Source organism: Camelus ferus, chromosome 16 (genome assembly GCF_009834535.1).
Source record: "Camelus ferus isolate YT-003-E chromosome 16, BCGSAC_Cfer_1.0, whole genome shotgun sequence".
NCBI classification, from domain to species: domain Eukaryota; kingdom Metazoa; phylum Chordata; class Mammalia; order Artiodactyla; family Camelidae; genus Camelus; species Camelus ferus.
This window is the reverse complement of record NC_045711.1, coordinates 28,482,509-28,499,801: the sequence shown is the minus strand read 5'-3', so window position 1 is coordinate 28,499,801 and position 17,293 is coordinate 28,482,509.

Sequence of the window (17,293 nt, the reverse complement as noted above, 5' to 3'; positions counted from 1 at the left end):
TGTTCTGTAGGACTCACCTAATTTAAGATATCACAATATGTATAGAAAAAAAATACATCAGTCAAAAAGAAAGAGAGATCTCCAGCCTGAAAGCATGGATGGAATCAATTCTGAGCACTATACCTGGGCAGAACCCACCCATACATGTCTCATTCCAGACAGAGTCTTATTTAAAAGGCTCTGTGCTGACCGTGGTTCCATTAAATGAACTCCTGCTACTGTGACTTTCTCAGCTTCTCTCTGATTACCTGCGAGGACGTAATTTGCCAAATGTGCTTTAACAGACGTCCCGGAGATCGAACCCAGAACCGCGTGCACGCTAAGCCCATGCTCTACCACTGAGCTATGCCCACCCCTCTAAATGTGCTCTAAAGTCTATTCCATTCTGTTTGATCATTTGATCCTTCTGTTTCTTATCACAGGTGAATAATTTGCGTAGGCTGGTCGGATGGATTGGTTGGTTTTGTTGTTTTAATTAGCTAAGCTTTAAATTCCCTTTCATCCCTGAAACTATGTAAACCAAAGGAATGGATTAAAATGGAGACCAGCCAATAGGAAAATTATAAGTAAGATAAAATTTGTCCATATTAAGCCTCTCCTTGATTTTTTTAGTTTTTTTTTGTTTTTTTTTTTTTGAGTGGTGCACCTTCCCAGTTTTTTTTTTTTCCCTAACGAGGACTTGGGCATTCTCCTGTACTCCATACCAGTAGTTCCTTGACATGATTCTCAATTAGAGTAAAACCAAAAGCTTCTAAATAATACAAATTCCTAGACCACCCTTTCCCTTCTAGCTCTTGTAAATCAGAATCTCCTAGAATTATTTGTTTTAACCAGTTACCAATGTAAGTAGTATATAACCAGGAGAGCAGAGGTGTAGGAACTGACATTTGGGAGTTAATGCTTCATAGATATTACGGACTGAATGTTTGCATCCCCGCAAAATTCATCTGTTGGAATCTCACGCTCCCATGTGATGGTGGTAGGAAGTGGGGCCTTTGGGAGGCGATGAAGTCACACGAATGAGATTGGTGCTCCTATGAAGGACACGCCGGGGAACTCTCTCTTCGGCATACAGCACAGTGATAGACAGCCAGACAGAAGCCAGGAAGCAGGACCTCCCCAGGCACCCTATCTGCCAGTGCCTCGATCCTGGACTTCTCAGCCTCCAAAACTCTGAGCAGTAAATGTTTGGTCCTTAAGCCACCCAGCCAACGGTATTTTTGTAATAGCCACCTGAACGAAGACATTGTATTTCCCCAACTTTTCCAAATGTATCCCATCTCATCTAGACTCGATCACTATTGCCTGCTCTGCTTTCTGCCAGTTTTAATGCTTAGTCAGAGTAATTACATAAAACAATAGAGTAGGTAGCTAACGGATAATATACATCCTCCAGGTCCTTAATAATCGAATCAAATTAAAATGGACAGAACCCACAGAGAATGTTGTTCTTGGAATTAGAATGACTATGGCCCCATCTGTCGAAACTGTTTCCTAAAATGCACACCAGGGAACTTGTCTGGCTGTGTTACGACGGTACTTGTTATTCTTTCACATTTATATTTGTGTTTGTGGAGAAAAAAGGTCTTGCGGTCAATAAAGAGATGATAAAATAAAGCTTGGGCAGGAGGGGGTCTAGCCCTGCCTTGAAGTCCGCAAGACAAGGGGTGGATTTCCAAACCAGGAAGGAAGAGCTGCAGATGCAGAACGTGGGCAGAGGATCAAGGACTGAAGGGCCAAACTGATAAGAGTGATGAGTTTGGAAAGTTGCTGGGGAGAGTGGTCCATTAAAAAAAGTTTATTGTTTTCACTGTTTGGCTTCCTGTGACATGATCCATTCAGTCCCTCCTGTATTTAATTAGTGAAAACCTTTGGTAATTCTGGAACATTCATGAGATAGAAGTAGAATCCTGCAGCCCTCAGATTTTCAGGGAATCTGATAGTGAATTTGAATATAAACTTACTCGTGGTCTAATCCTTCTCTTATGACCTACTCAAGTTGATTATCTTAGGTCATGTAATCTAGATGGTGGGGTAGAGAGATTGAAAGCCCAGCAAAAACTAGTAAATCTCAAGTGGAAACAAACAGAAGAGTGTGGTTGGAATCAGCACACCATGGGTTTAATCCTTACCACCATGAAAGGACCCATGCAGTAATTCCTTTGCTTTTTGGCACAGTCATTTGTTGTATTTGCAGAAGGAAAACCAAATGAGTTCCCAATGCTGTATTCCCCAGCAATCTTCAGGATGGAGTAGAGGTTCCTCCTCCAGCATTTTGTTGTGTCATTTACAAAGACATCACCAGTAGCGCCCCCCTCCCACCCTTTCCAAATAGATGCTGAGCCAGAAATCTCATGCCACAAGGTCATCAAATCACACTCTGCTGATATGTCCTAAATTTTAATTTAATATGACTCCCCCATAGGGTGTCAGATTAAGGACCTCAGGAAGCTTATACTGCAAGGGTAGAAACTAAATCGTGCACTCTCTCTCTCTCTCTCAGTTCAAGATTGAGATATTGCAAGGTGAACACTTAAATAATTCAAGAAATGGAAACATGATGTAAAAATATCCTAAGTATACAGTAAGTTTCTTCTGTAGAGCACAGGGAACTATATTCAATATCTTGTAGTAACCTCATAATGAAAAAGAATATGAAAACAAATACATGCATGCGTATGTACGACTGAAACAGCAGAAATCCTGTGCACCAGAAATGACACAACACTGCAAACGGACTATCCTTCAATAAAAATAAAAATTAAAAAAAAATCCTAAGTGAAAGGGGATATAAAAATGAGATAACCACAGAGACAAAGGCATGGGAGGGTCAGGGAATATAGGGGAAATCCTGGCAGCAAAGCTTTGTTTTCAGTAGCTGAATTTCACACATCCTTCTTTTTAAAGGCACAGGACAGTCAGATTCTCAAGGTGAAAAAAAAAAAAAAAAAGTCTAAGGTCACTTCCCAAACCCGAGTTGTAGGTTCTTATTAAGCATTCAATCTCCGCTCGGTATTCAAAAATCTAATTTTCTGAAGGAGTTAGGGCAAGGATCATCCAAAGGAAGGATGGGAACAGAACTGATTCTCTTATGTATCTTTGAAGTTCTGAGAATGATGACTCTCTTCAAATATTGATCATCTATCTCCCGAGACTACTGTTTACATGCGACAGACAGATTTCTTACACCCACTCTTTCCTACGCCGATTGTTGCAACGAGAATACCGGTTCATTTTATCAGTTGGTGTCTTTGGCTAGTCCTGTAATAAACTTCCTGACTCACAGTAATAACATGACTCCTGCCAGGGAGGGTGTGTTTTATTGGATATGTTGGGAAATTTTAAAGTTAGTAAAATCAGTGGTTGTTGAAAGGAAGAGACAGGTTGATAAAAACTAGGGCATGACTTGAGTTTTGTTTTTAAAAGGCTCTGGAAATAACAGATGGCAAATGTAAATGTAAAAAAAATGCACATATATATATATACACACACATATATATATACACACACACACACATACACACGCACACACACACACATATATATATTATCATTCTAGCCTTTTAAATTGAAAATGGAGGAAGCCTGATACGATTTTGGAAATAATTCTGGAAGTCTGAGTACATTTTAAAAATAAATTGAAACACATTTTATTTCTTGGGACTCTTTCTAATGTCATCTAACATAGACCACGAGAGCTAGAATCCCCTTGTGCCCACAAGTAATATAACATCTTTTAGAAATCTGCAGGGTTTGAAATGGAATGGACTGAAATGGAACGATCTGGGTAAGATATAAAAATCAAAGTTGGGTTAATGTTTCTTTAGATTTTTTTTTTTTCCCTTTTCACTTTAATCAGTCTCTCTGATTTCTGCTTCCAGGACAAGAAGCCAAACTCTAAGATTCCAGGGAATGACTACTTAGCAGAATGCTTTGCCTCTTCAATAAATGAAGAGACAGGAAATATCATAAAACAACCTTGTTATATAAAATTTCCACCATAGATTTCCAGCCCCGAGAAGCTCAGATGAGTGTCCCTTGGTCTGCATTTCCCCCAGTTTTTCTACATGAGGGTGAATGAAGAAGGGGTGGCCACTGGCAATATTTGAGACAAGGACTCACAGGATCCCCCTTGTCCCTTTCCTTTTCATTAGCTGCCAACTCTTTCTCTCCCTCAGGATTCAATCAACATCTAAAAAAATCTCTAGAACCCCCTGGGACCTGGTGTCCTGGAATTTCGCCAGCCTTCGGCCCCTCAAACATGGCGAAAGAATGTCTTCATTTCTTCAAAGAATGATGGCAGAGCAGCTTACAGATGATCTCTGTCGGCATTTTCTCTACACGCGTGTTCACTTTATGGAAGTAAAAATGAATTCTGATGCTTTGGTGGGCAGAAAACAAGGCTGGACCTTAGTGTTCAAAATCAGGCCTGATTTTTTTGAAGTGAACCAGGTCAGGTCTTTGCACTACGGACAGACTGTTTCCACAAAATCGAGAATGACTTCCATCTAATGGATGGACCAGAATTATAGCATTCCATCGAGGGCTGGTTTTTTGTTTTTTGTTTTCCAGTAAGCTTTCTTTTTCAGAGCAGCGTTTCAAGTTCACAGCAAAACTGAGAGGAAGGGGTCGAGCTTTCCCATCGGCTTCACACATGCCTAGCCTTTCCCATCATCAGTGTGTCCCACCAGAGGGGGACATTTGTTACAACTGATGAAACTACACTGACTTTAAGAAATGAATGAAATGCTTTCATCCCGTTTGTTTTTATTTTAATTAAAACTGTAAACATTGAAGGTGGACAACATGATGTTTTAATATACACAACGAAGTGATTACTACGGTCAAGCTAACTCACGTACCCATCTCCTCACGGCGTTCCCTTTTTTGTATGTGTGCGGTGACAGCGCCTGAAATCTACCCACTTAGCAAATTTCCAGTAGTCAAGACAGTATTACCTGCAGTCAACATGCTGTATCTTAGATGTCTAGACTTTTTCAGCCTGCATAACAGGAACTTTGTGCTCTTTGATCAACATCGCCCTGTTTCCCCCACCTCCCTGCCCCTCATGACCACGGTGCTGCTCTCAGCTTCTGCATATTTGACCTTATTGGATTCCAGATAGTGAGATCATGCAGTATGTCTCTTTCTGTGTTGGCCTATCTCACTTAGCATAATGTCCTCCACATTCATCTGTGTTGTGTGTTGTCTCAAAAGGCAGGACCTCCTTCTTTATCAAGTCTGAATCATATTTCATCTTCCATATATTATATATGTAATATTCTTCCATTGATGAACACGGAGGGACAGTGTTCTTTCTGTATCTTGGATTTTTTTTAACTGAAGTACTGTCAGTTACCATGTGTCCACTTCTGATGTGCAATGCAGTGTCCCAGTCATGCATATACATACATACATTCGTTTTCATATTTTTTCATTAGAAGTTAGTACAAGATATTGAACACAGTTCGCAGTGCTGTACAGCATAAACTTGAAAAAAAAACTATGTCTTGGATATTGTAAATACTGCTGAATGAACACAGGAGTGCAGAGATCTCTTCAAGGTACCAATTTCGTTTCCTTTGGTTTATAACCTGGTTTTGAATTTTTTTTTTAATTAAAGAAAGCACTGTGTGCTCTTAGCATAAGTCACTTTTTGCATACAAATCCCTGATTGCGTATGAATGAACACTAAAGCAAAACAACGCATTTGAGGCTTTACCGCATGTGTTCCTCGGCAAGAATCCTAATATGATCCCTTAATAGAGTAAGCTTGCTTTGGCTTAAAAAAAATTATGTAGCACCATACATTTAATTCTTAGAACTATGACTCCACAATTTCTCAGTCACGTAGACACAATCACGTGTTTGCCTTCGCTCTGTATGAATGCCATCTGTGCTGACAGCTTCTCCAAAGTGAACCTTTTTATGTAACAGAAATGAATCTGTCATGTGGTTATCAGTCTCAACTTCCCTATAATGGAATCGTACGTTTAATGTGCTATTTCCATATTGGCTACAATTCATTACAATGAACATCCAACTATTAACATCAAAGGAGCGCTTACATGAAATGACCGAAAGTCACCTTGGGTGTCATATTTGTGGAAGCTCTGGGGTAAAACGCGATGCTCTGGGCGAGGCTGTCTCACGAGGGCCCCTTCTGGCTGGCACTCTCACGCCACAATTCTCAACACGGGGTGCTCCTCGGTTTTTATTGATTTGACAACATGTCTTAAAATCATCATCCGTGTCCTTCTTTCCAAGCGACTGAAGAGATGGCTTAACTGGTAAGAAGAGATGCCTCTCTGTTTCCTATCTAAGCAGCTCTTTGGGTTTTTTTGTTGTTGTTCTCAGGGGGAAAACAGAAAAAGAAATCCTTAACCACACCATGCTAATGCTTATTTTAAGAGGAAGTACTGTTTGGGGAAGATGCCTGTTTACATCAGATGGAAATCGTATTAGTACAGCCCACCCCTTTTTTTTTTCAAACTCTAAATACACTCTTGTCCAAGGAGGACAAAGGCCTCATCATAAAAGCTTAGTCAGAACCGGACAATCCACACAGCTTGGCTTTTGTCTGACTCCATTCTCATCTGTTGACTTTGAAAATTGAATGGGAAACATTGTTCCCTGACAAGAGAGGGGAGCATGAAAGGGCTGGGAGCACAATGAAGGACAGCCTCACTCACCTTGGGGTCCACATCTCCCAGGTGCCTCTGCCTGGGAGCACTGTCGCAGGTGAAGGGTTCAACGGGTAGGCAGCCCTGATTGCTGAAACTGGTAACAGATGGACTTCAGAGGAGGAGAATCTAAAGAGGAGAGAATAAATGTATTAGGGGAAGAAAAACATAGAAAGAAAACAAAAATCAGAAGAATAAAATGAATTTTAAAAGTTACATTAAAATAATCATAAAGTGCTCTTTATAAAGATGATGCTAATAAAACGTAAGTAGTAGGTTATTTTGGTTCTATCTTCTAAAACTCTTAGGCTGAAAACTATTTAATGGAGATGTGAACCTCACAGGGCTGTTACTCTAGGGAGTACAGTATTTGGGCATTTTTGTGAAACTTACAAATACCGTTGTGAATGCTATTAGGGAAAACAGAATGGGAACTTCAATGAGAATGCCAGGCCTTCGTCAAACCTGGGAACCAGGTGATGTGTATCTCCAGAACCAAACTGCCAAACCCTGAAGAGGAACTATTTTTTTTTTTCCTGTGACAGTCTTTTTTTTAATTATTGAGTTATAGTCAGCTTACAATGTTGTGTCAATTTCTGGTGTACAGCATGGAGAGGAACTAGTGATGGAACCTCTCCTGGTCCATCCAGCATTCAGACTTGGGGATTGCAAGTAAAGATCTTCCTTCCCCACAACATCTTTGGGATTTTTAGTTTCATTTCCCAAGTCTGAGTCTTCTGCTGACACCAGTGTTTCTGTGAGAGGTACCCATTTTCCATGGTAGCCTCTCTGTCCAATAGTACCGATGTTCAGACTTTTCACCAGTCGCTCTGCGCTTCCAAGTTACTAACTACCCACAGATAACACATCTCAGGTACAGTATAGCTCTGCTTCTCCCTTCAATGTTAGTATCTCAGGGTTAATACTGTAGTCACTGAGGTATAGATTTCCAAGGTAGGAACCTCAGGCTCAGACAAGGGGCAGAGAATATTTGGATAGTTTAAGATAAAAGCTTCTGGCTCAGTCACTCGTGTCAGCAGTTTAGACAGCTGCCTACAGGAAAGAGAGTCAAGTAGTTAAAAGCAGGTTCTCCATAGCTGATGATCCTGGATTGAAGCTCTGCTTCACAACTTCCTGGCTGAGAGGCTTTTCCCAAGTTACTTACGCCACCTATAAAATGGAAATAATAATGGTAGCCACTTCCTAGGACTGTTGTGAGTGTGTAATTGAGAAAACAGAGACAAAACACCTGGCAGATTTTCTAGCGTGTGTTAAGCATTCACTCTGGCAGGTAGTTATTTATTATTATTTTCTGTTGTCGTGTTGTGAGCATATTACTGATAAGAAGAAATGGGGCTGGGCAGAGTGAGCAACTGATAACACTGTGGCAATGGGGAAGACCAAACCATGGGAATCGGAGTTCTGGCAGGCGATGGATAAAACACTCAATTAACTCAAAGGGTTAATTGAAGAGAGTTCAAGAGAAGGGATATTTGTTGATGTCAGGGCAGGATTAACAGAATCATAAAAGGGTGTCAAGGAGCCCACAACAGTAGGAAGCTCAGCCATAAACCCTGTAAGCCTGGAGGAGACAGAGGAGAACGTTGTAACGTGGAACCCAGAGAGAGATGTAGACACTGAAGAGAGTCACGCTGCAACAGCCGTGGCTACAAAGCGACGGCCCGGCAAGACAGTGGCAGAGGGCTGTGTGACCACTCTGTCCTTCCGCTGGTAATTCTCACTGAGACAGCAGAGCCAGAAGCCAGGGGAAAAGACCCTGGGCTTTGCAGTTCCTAGAGTTAAGCTTCTTGGGTAGAAAGCAAGGCACAGAATGAATCTGAAAGGGCAGAGAATGATACCGGTGGACACGCACACCAACGTTTCAATTCATTTTCCATAAATTCCAATTCTGACAAGTATTTTGAGAGCAGGGTTTAACACTTGTTATTGAAAGAAGCTCTAAGGTTGCTTTGTGGGGCCCTGGAGCTTTGTGGATTGGAGCTTGGATCTTTGACTGTGAACTACACTATAGGATATCTCAGAATCCCTGGGCTCATAACCTCTAAGGACTTATATTTTGCTTCTAAACAGCAAAACGCCCAGTTTTCTGTCAAACAGAGCACTACTGATTGAGATATAGTTCCCAACATGCAGAGTTTCTGTCAATGTATTAACTTAATTAAATGGTCAAACTGGGAAGTTCATATCAATAAAGCTAAAAGCAGATAATACACAGAAATCCTATTTACTTCTTGGACATGTGTCCATTGTTTGAGCTGAGGTAACTGGAAGAAGTCCCTACTGTGATCTCAAGATTGTACCACCTTTCAAATAAAGCTCTCAGTTTTGCTTATTGTGTTACTTCAAACTAAAGGTGACATTTCAAAATAAATTTGGGAGTTTTGCTATTAATTATGATAAATATTTTCCAGGTATTTTTAATCCACTTTGGCTGCTTGGACTTTTATGTTGGGGTCCAGTGGTAGCACCGATTTTGGGCAAATGCTGCATAATATTTAAGATTTCCGTTTTAAATCGTCTCTGCCTGAGTCGTCATAAATCATTGCAAACTGACCTTTACAAATTAAAGCTGGATTATCCATTACACTGAACCATTGACTGAGAAGATTCCAAGATACTGGAAGACATTTTTTTTTTTCTCCAAAAATCGAACTTGAAATTTCTTGGAATGAGATACCATGTCTGAATGATAAGTGAGTGGCAGTAAGAGTCTTCTTTATCCAGTGCCAGCCTTCGCACACTGCACTTACAAAATCAGTCGCTGTCAGCTCAGTGGCCGTGAGGAAAGATACAGAGTGAAAATGAAATTCACCACTATTAATACAAGTAAATACTTGCCATATATTAGAAGTAATGAACTCTACTGCAACTTGCAGAAAAAAAAAATAGGGCCAAGTATGATTAAGCTCAGGTGTAAAATATTCCAAATAGCACAGCTAACGTCAACATCTAAAAATGTCATTCATTCCACACACTCTGACCAAACCAGGTCCTATGAAAAAATAAACAGTTCAAAGAGAAGATCAGGAAGCACTTGACATAATGACTGGACCACAATAAAATATTTACGATTCTCTCTTTCATTCAGGAAACTATTTGATACCATCATGGAGTGAATAAAGTTGGAAGCAAGGAAAGAGTATTGACGTCAACATGTATTCTATTAGTGAAATAAATACTGAGAAAGAATGTTTATAGAGAATCCAGTGACTATGAAATACATGTATATACATGTTGAACTAACACAGCAGGAAAATTTGACAGTGTTATTGGACAGTTGATGCGTTTTTTTTAACATAGTTGATAGTAGGAAATTAGAGTATTAGCTTTACGTTTTTATTGGGGAAATAATCTTAAATGTTATTGCTTAATTTAAAAAAAAATCTATGAATTCTATAGTCTCTAACCACACACCGTCCACGCACAATTCTGCTTCTCCTAGAAACACCATGGATATCAGTCCAGTATTATTAAAGGTTCTGTTTCATTCGTCCGTTCATGGTTGGGTGATGGAGGTCAACATGACTGTAAAGGAAGAATAGGCAAGGGACACTAGGAGTCAAAGAAAAATTTGTCCTCTCTATTTTTGAGCTGGCAAAGGCAAAGAAAATTTAATTAAGTGAATTTAAATTAAAAACTGTGAGCGAGAACAGAAGATGAATTCAGCAGTGTGGAACTCTGGGCAGATACCATCTCTATCGAGATGATCTCATTCAAGTCCAATCAGGACACCCATTCTTCTGACATGTCTCCTCCTGTGAAGTCATGGTTATCTCAGTATTGCAGCTGTCAGAGCACACTCTGTTTTACTCTCTGGTTTCTTGCTTTCAGGAACTAGACGAAAAAGTAAGTGCTTCAAAAGTGCTAAAGCCTGGGAGGTCATTTTTCTCGTTGACCTTTCACATCTAGACGCAACGTGAACTTGAAGCGATAACATTTTTCCGAGAGAAATCATGACAGATTCCAAATTCTTTTGAACTCTCCTGGACTGTAAGGAAAGAAGAAATATTCTCCAAGACCCAAGGTACAGAGAATGTCTTGTAGGAAGCAGGAAAAATGCTTACTTTGCTGTCTGAATCCTACCACGTGAAATGCAGTCCTTTAGATTATTAAGGAAACAGATGGGCTTTTCAGCTTTCTTTTCCCCTAATGAATCTGTCTTTTGGAAAAGTTCCCATGAAAACAAATAAATTTTGATAAGAAGGAGAGCAGAGTAAGGTAGGATCCAGAACCAGCCAGACTATAGAGAGGGACATGCCATTAGGGGCTTCTGGGCAGTACAAATGACAACCTGAGAACCCCAGGAATGAGGGGAGAGGGAGGGCCCCCAAGTGGAAGATTCAATGATGAAACTCAAGGTTAAATGGAATTTTTAAAGGATATGCTGCAACAACATAAATGATACTAGCCTAACTCCTACCCATTTGTTGAATTAAAAGCAAAGATGCAGTAGGTTTCTGGGAAGAATGCCACGCAGTGGTGTGGGTCTGGAATCTCCCTGAATCCCTCTGTGTTAAATCGACAGAGCAATAGGGTGGGGACACCAAAAAGTTATTGAGAAAATTATATCTGAGCAAACACAGTAAGAAGATGAAGGAATGAGTCTCATGAATATCAGAAAAAAGAGTAATTTAGGCAGAAAGATCGGACCCCGCCGGGAGCCTTGCGGCGGGAGGGAGCCTTGTGTGTTTGAGGTTGACCGCGGGGAGCAGTGGAGGGGACCCGAGGAGGTGAGGAAGAGAGGTCAGCCTGGTAGTGAGGAGGTCAGCTCATCCCCGGACCTGGCGTTCAACGCTGTGGGAAGTGGGGACTCACTGGAAGGTCGTAAACGCTGGAGTGGTGAACGGTGCTGAGCATGCTCCCTCTAACCGCTGGAATAAGATGTGTTTCTGTGACCTACTCCAAAAGAGCTAAGAGAAAAGAACATATTAAAAGGGTAGGATGAAATTCCTCCAATTCTTTACACTGGGATTTCAGGGGACAGGAAAAAGGGACATGTGTGTGTGTGTGCGCGTGTGGTTTTCTTCTTTCAACATCCCTGATTTATTTTACTTACTACAAAGAGAATGCATTGCTTTTGTAATAAGTACAATTATATAGAATTATGCATATATGTGTATGTATGCATAAATACATGCATATACGTATAAATAGATAGTCCTAACTTCCTGGGTTCCAACTCACGTGAGCTGCATAAACCATCTCCAACCACCCTTTTTATAAGTCATCCCCCAGAAACTGTTTTGTGTCCCCTCCCAAGTCAGTCTTCTTATTCTTGGGCAGCATTCATTTTATTTTATTTTATTAATTAATTAATTAATTAATTAGTTTTAAGAACTTAGCTTGTGCTGGGCACTTTATTTATTTTAAACTAGATTTTATAGTGTGAATACAATTTTTTAAAATTGAAGTACATCAGTTACAATGTGTCCATTTCTGGTGCACAGCACAATGTCCCAGTCATGCATGTACGTACATATATTGAGCTGGCTAACGTTTGTAAATCTCAAACTCCCAAATTTATCCCTTCCCACCCCCCTTCCCTGGTAACTATAAGATTGTTCACTACGTCTGTCAGTCTGTTTCTGTTTTCTAGATGAGTTCATAGGGGCAGGTTTTATTTTAACAAGTTCTCCTGATTTCTTAGGAATATTTATTTATTTATTTTTAATGGAGGGACTGGGGATTGAACTCAGGACCTCATGCATGCTGAGCACGTGCTTTACCAGTGAGGCTACACCCTCCCCTAGTTTTCCTCATTTCTGATCAAAGTTCTCTTTTCCTGTAACTTCTCTCCAGCCTGTCCCAGTTGTAACTGTTAGGAGGTACAGAGAATGGGCTTAATAACTCTTCTACAAGACATCTCATCAGCGTGCTGTAGGAAGGTGCCTGAACTCAGAGAAGCCTAAAGAACCTTTTCTCAATTTCACAACTTAACCCAAGGCTGGTCCCACGTAGTGGACAGAAGTAAACAGAGACCTAAGAGGAAGAAATAAGCAATGAAGGACGTGTAGTGGGAACATGCACTTATCTGGGCTATAAAAAGAAACTTGCATCACATGTTGGGCAACCTTATAAAATCGTTAGTGACACAAGAAAGTTATTGAGAAATGTGAGGTCCTGGTCAGCTACTAAGGGAGCACCAATTATGACTAATTGAGAAATTCAGCCTGGAGAGGACTTAACACCCTCTTCTTGGTTTCAAAGTGGACTACTTCTCTTACAAGAATTATTTTTAGAAACGTTATTTCATATTTTCCACGCTTGTCTTATTTTTTTTCCCCTTCTAATTTTACACCTGAGTGCCCTGAGTGGGGGTGTGTTCGTGAGAGGGTGGGAGGTTCCAGGAGGAAGTGGCAGTTTCAAAACACAAAGGAATACAAATCTCTTAGACTCAAGTGTAAGAAGCCAACAATCTCTTCCCACTAAATCATGCTGCTGCCACTGAGTGGACTTTCACAACTCTTCTCACAAATGGAAAAGCACCTAATTAACTGCAAACTATTACAAAAGTTCAGTGAAAATAAGGGAATGTGACATTTATAAAAAAATAACGGATGTATTGATCCTGCTTTGTGAGAAGAATCTAGAAGGTGTGGGAGACGGAGAAGAAAACACAAGAATCCCTGCTTTTTAAGTTAGAGCCTTGTTTCTCTGTAAGTGAGAAACTGTGCCTCTCGCTGAACCGGCAGTATCCTATCATCTTAGGGAATACCCTTTATAATACAGACTTTGATTAAGAAAGCATTTACTTTTTTCGTTTATGTGAGGGATGGGACTGAAGTTACAAAGAACAGAAAATGTTTTTCTGTTCTCCCGAAGTCTCTCATGGAAAAACACATGCAAACACAAAACATACATCACCAAACCTACAAGTGGAAACTCACGGTAAAATCACAGATGCTGGCGGGAGGTAGACGGATCAGAACAACAAGATCATCGGAGACAGACATTGTAGGTGGAGAGACTGTGAAAGTGAAAGATACATTCATTTCCTAGGAATGACCACCCTTACCCAAAAACTCACTTTCTCCCCCCAAACAAGGCTGAAACCCAGAAAAAACACCAGCAAAAAAGTCTAGTATATTTTTAGGCGCGTTTTAGAATAATAACCACAACTACCATCCTAATGTTGGTTGAGCTCTTTCTAATTTCCAGAAACAGCACAAAGTATGTGATGTGCTTTAAGTGAATGAATTCTCTCAATAAACAGACCCAATCTATAGTGATCAAAATGGTTAGTAGAGAAAAAGTTGGACCCAAAATTGGTCTGCTTGTCTTTACCAGCCAAGCCTTATAACCAGCAGGCTCCAAATGGGCTGTGCACATCTCTGCAGGTGTATAAAATGACCTACTGGGTATGAGGAGAAAATGTGAAAAATGTTTGTTTCAATTTTTATGCTCCTTTCTCTAAAAAATCATTTTTGTATACGATATACAATATACATAACACAGCTAGTTTATAAAGTGTATAAATATAAAAATTTACATACACTGTAGGTTGTGCTTAAAAATATGTGATGATAGGAATGTACCATTTAAAATGTTTAAAAAAGAATTCTTAAACTATTAAGCCATATGGCTCCAAAATTTAGACCAACCAAAAAAGCCATATACAAATTTCTTCCAAAAGTTCATTTTTAGTACATTTCTATCGATTCTGTGAAGCCAAATAAAAATCTCCTTGTAAAATTCAATTTCCATTTCACATTTTAGAAAAATTGTTAGCAATTCTGCTATTATGCTAACCCAAATCCTTGTAGATTAGGGTGGTAAACTACAAGAGGAAAAGAAACTACTGGAGGCAAAATGGTATTATCTAGAAGTTTGAGCTGATATAGATCGAAGTATTTTTTAAAACTGTTATAAATAGCAAATATTAAATCTTTAAAATAGTCCATTTGGGCCCAGGCAATGTATATTTCACTTTATTGTAACATAACACATCAGGCAATAAACAAAATGAGGACCCTTCTTCGTGATGAAGTATTCCCATTTTCTGTTTAATAAAATAGTCTGCATCCTGTACTTAAGAAAGACACCTATCAGAGTGGCTAAGTGTGCACATTAAAAGGCACAATAATAACAGTTCTTATTATTGTATTACATTAGTTTCCTATTACTGCTGTAATAACTTACCACAAATTTATTATCTTCTATTCCTGGAGGTCAGGAGTCCTAAATGGGTTTTATGGACTGAAATCAAGGTATCTGCAGAGCCTTTCTTTCTAGAGGCACTAGGGGAGAATCTGTTTTCTTAACTATTCCAGCTTCTCAAGGTCACCTGCAATCTCTGGTTTGTGGTCATGTTCAAAACAAATCATCCAACCTCTGTTGCTGTCATCATGGTACCTCCTCTCATTTTGACTCTACTTCTTTCCTTGGGGCCACCTGGATAATCCAGGATTATCTTCCTACCTCAAGCTCCTAACAACCACATCTGCTAAGTCCCTTTTACCTTGAAAGGTGACATATTCACTGAGTCCAGGGATTAAGGTATGATGTCCTTGGTGGGGGCTATCATTCAGCCTACTGCACAGTTAGAACTCTGACCGCCTAAAGATTCATGCCCATCTCACCCACAAAATATATTCCTCTCACCCCAACGTTCCCCCACAGTCTCAACCCATTACAGCATCAAATCAAATATCATCTAAGTCTTATCAGCTCAAAAGTCCCAAATCTCATAGTCTAAAGTCATCTACATTAGGTATGGATTAAGCTCTGGGTATAATCCATCATGGGGCAGAATTCCTCTCCATCTGTGGACCTATGAAACTGGAAAAAAAAATTTTATCTGCTGGCAAAATACAAGGGTGGGGGTGGAATATGGGATAACAGTTAATAGTTACAGATATTCTTGATCCAAAGTGATAAAATGGAAGGGAAAAAGTCATCACCATTCCCAAGCAATTTCAAAAATCCAGCAGGGCAAACTCAGTTAGGGTTTAAAACCTGGGAACAACCCTCTGAGGCTTGATATCTGTCCTCTGGACCTCAAGAGTTATCCTTCCTTTTATTTTGAAGGATGGAATATGTTTGAAGCCAAGTGGTCTCATCAGCCTTTCTCCTGCCTTATAGACTTCTGGGGTTCAGAGAGCCTTCTTTCATTTCATCTTCTCTTGGTCGCTTTTAGTCCAAGCTGGTGGTGTTTCCAGTGATACAACATTTCCCAAAGACCTGTTGGGTCTCCCATTTGTGTCTGGGGGGGATTCAATTCATTAGACAAGAGGCTGCTTCACAGACCTACCCTGGACAAGCACTTCTCTGTTCCTGGCCTCTGGTGAGATGACTGATGGGTTTCACCTGATTTCTTTAGTGAGTCCTCCATGTGACTGAACATTCTGACTTTCTGACACTTCTCAGGCACTAGCAGAATGTCGTCCAGTTACATCCTTGGCTTACTCTCTAGAGCACACTTTTCTGGCCATGAATCCCCTAACTTATGCATATTTTAAAATCTGGATAGGCGGAGAATTTCCCAAATCATCAAGTCTTGCTTCCTTTTTCCTTCACAGCTCTTTCTTCAACTTATCTCTTTCCTCTCATATTTTACTAGAAGCAGCAAGAAGAAACCGGGTTGCAGCCTCAACGCTTTGGTTGGAAATTTCCTTAGATAAATATCCATATTCATCACTTGTAAGTTTTGCTTTCTACCTAACCTCAGGACAAAATTTAACTAAATTTTCTGTCACTATAGAGCAAAAATCTTTTCTCCTCCAGTTTCCAATAACACTGTCCTCATTTCCCTCTGAGCCCTCAACAGCAATGATTTAACACTCATATTTCTACCCCAATCCTGTTTATGGTGATGTAGTTCTTGTCTAAGATGATACAGGGTTCTCTGTTGTCTTGCTCATTTCCTTCTGTGTCTTCACCCGCAGTATCTCTAATGCCCAGATTTTTACCACTAGCCTGTTTATGAAGATCTCAGAATTTTCTGAGATGAAACAGGTTTCTTTCCTACCATGCTCTTCTCTACTCTTCAAGGTTCTGCCCTTAATCCAATTTGAAGGCCAGTTCTGCATTGTTAGATATTTGTAACACAGAGTAGCTCCCCTCTTCCAGGTACCGAAATTTTATACCATTTACTGAATGGCTACCATCTTCCATCTTCCAGCATCAAGCTAAGCTCTTTATAGACACCTTAGTTATCTTAACAACTATCCAAGGGAAACATTATTATAATGATTTTACAATGTGAAATACAGTTTAATGTGCTAGAAAAATAATAGGCTTTGGAGCTGGGCAGATGCAGATTCACCATTCTTTAACCTCATAATCTTGGGAAAACAGTTTAATCTCTTAAAACTTTCTGAGCTTTAATTTTCCCAAGGAGAAAAAAAAAAAAAGTCAGTGGAAATAAAACCTACCAAACAAACTGACTTTTCTTCTTCTCTTTTTCTTCCTTCCTTCTTCCCTTCTTTCGTTCTTTGGCGAGGCTCATATAATATATGTAATATGCTTAATAGCAGACACATAATAGAAGTTGTTATTCTTGATATTTTTTTTTACTCTGCTGCCACATATGGAATTAACTCACACAGAATAGAATATTACCAGGGGAGAATAGGCATTTGTGATGAGCA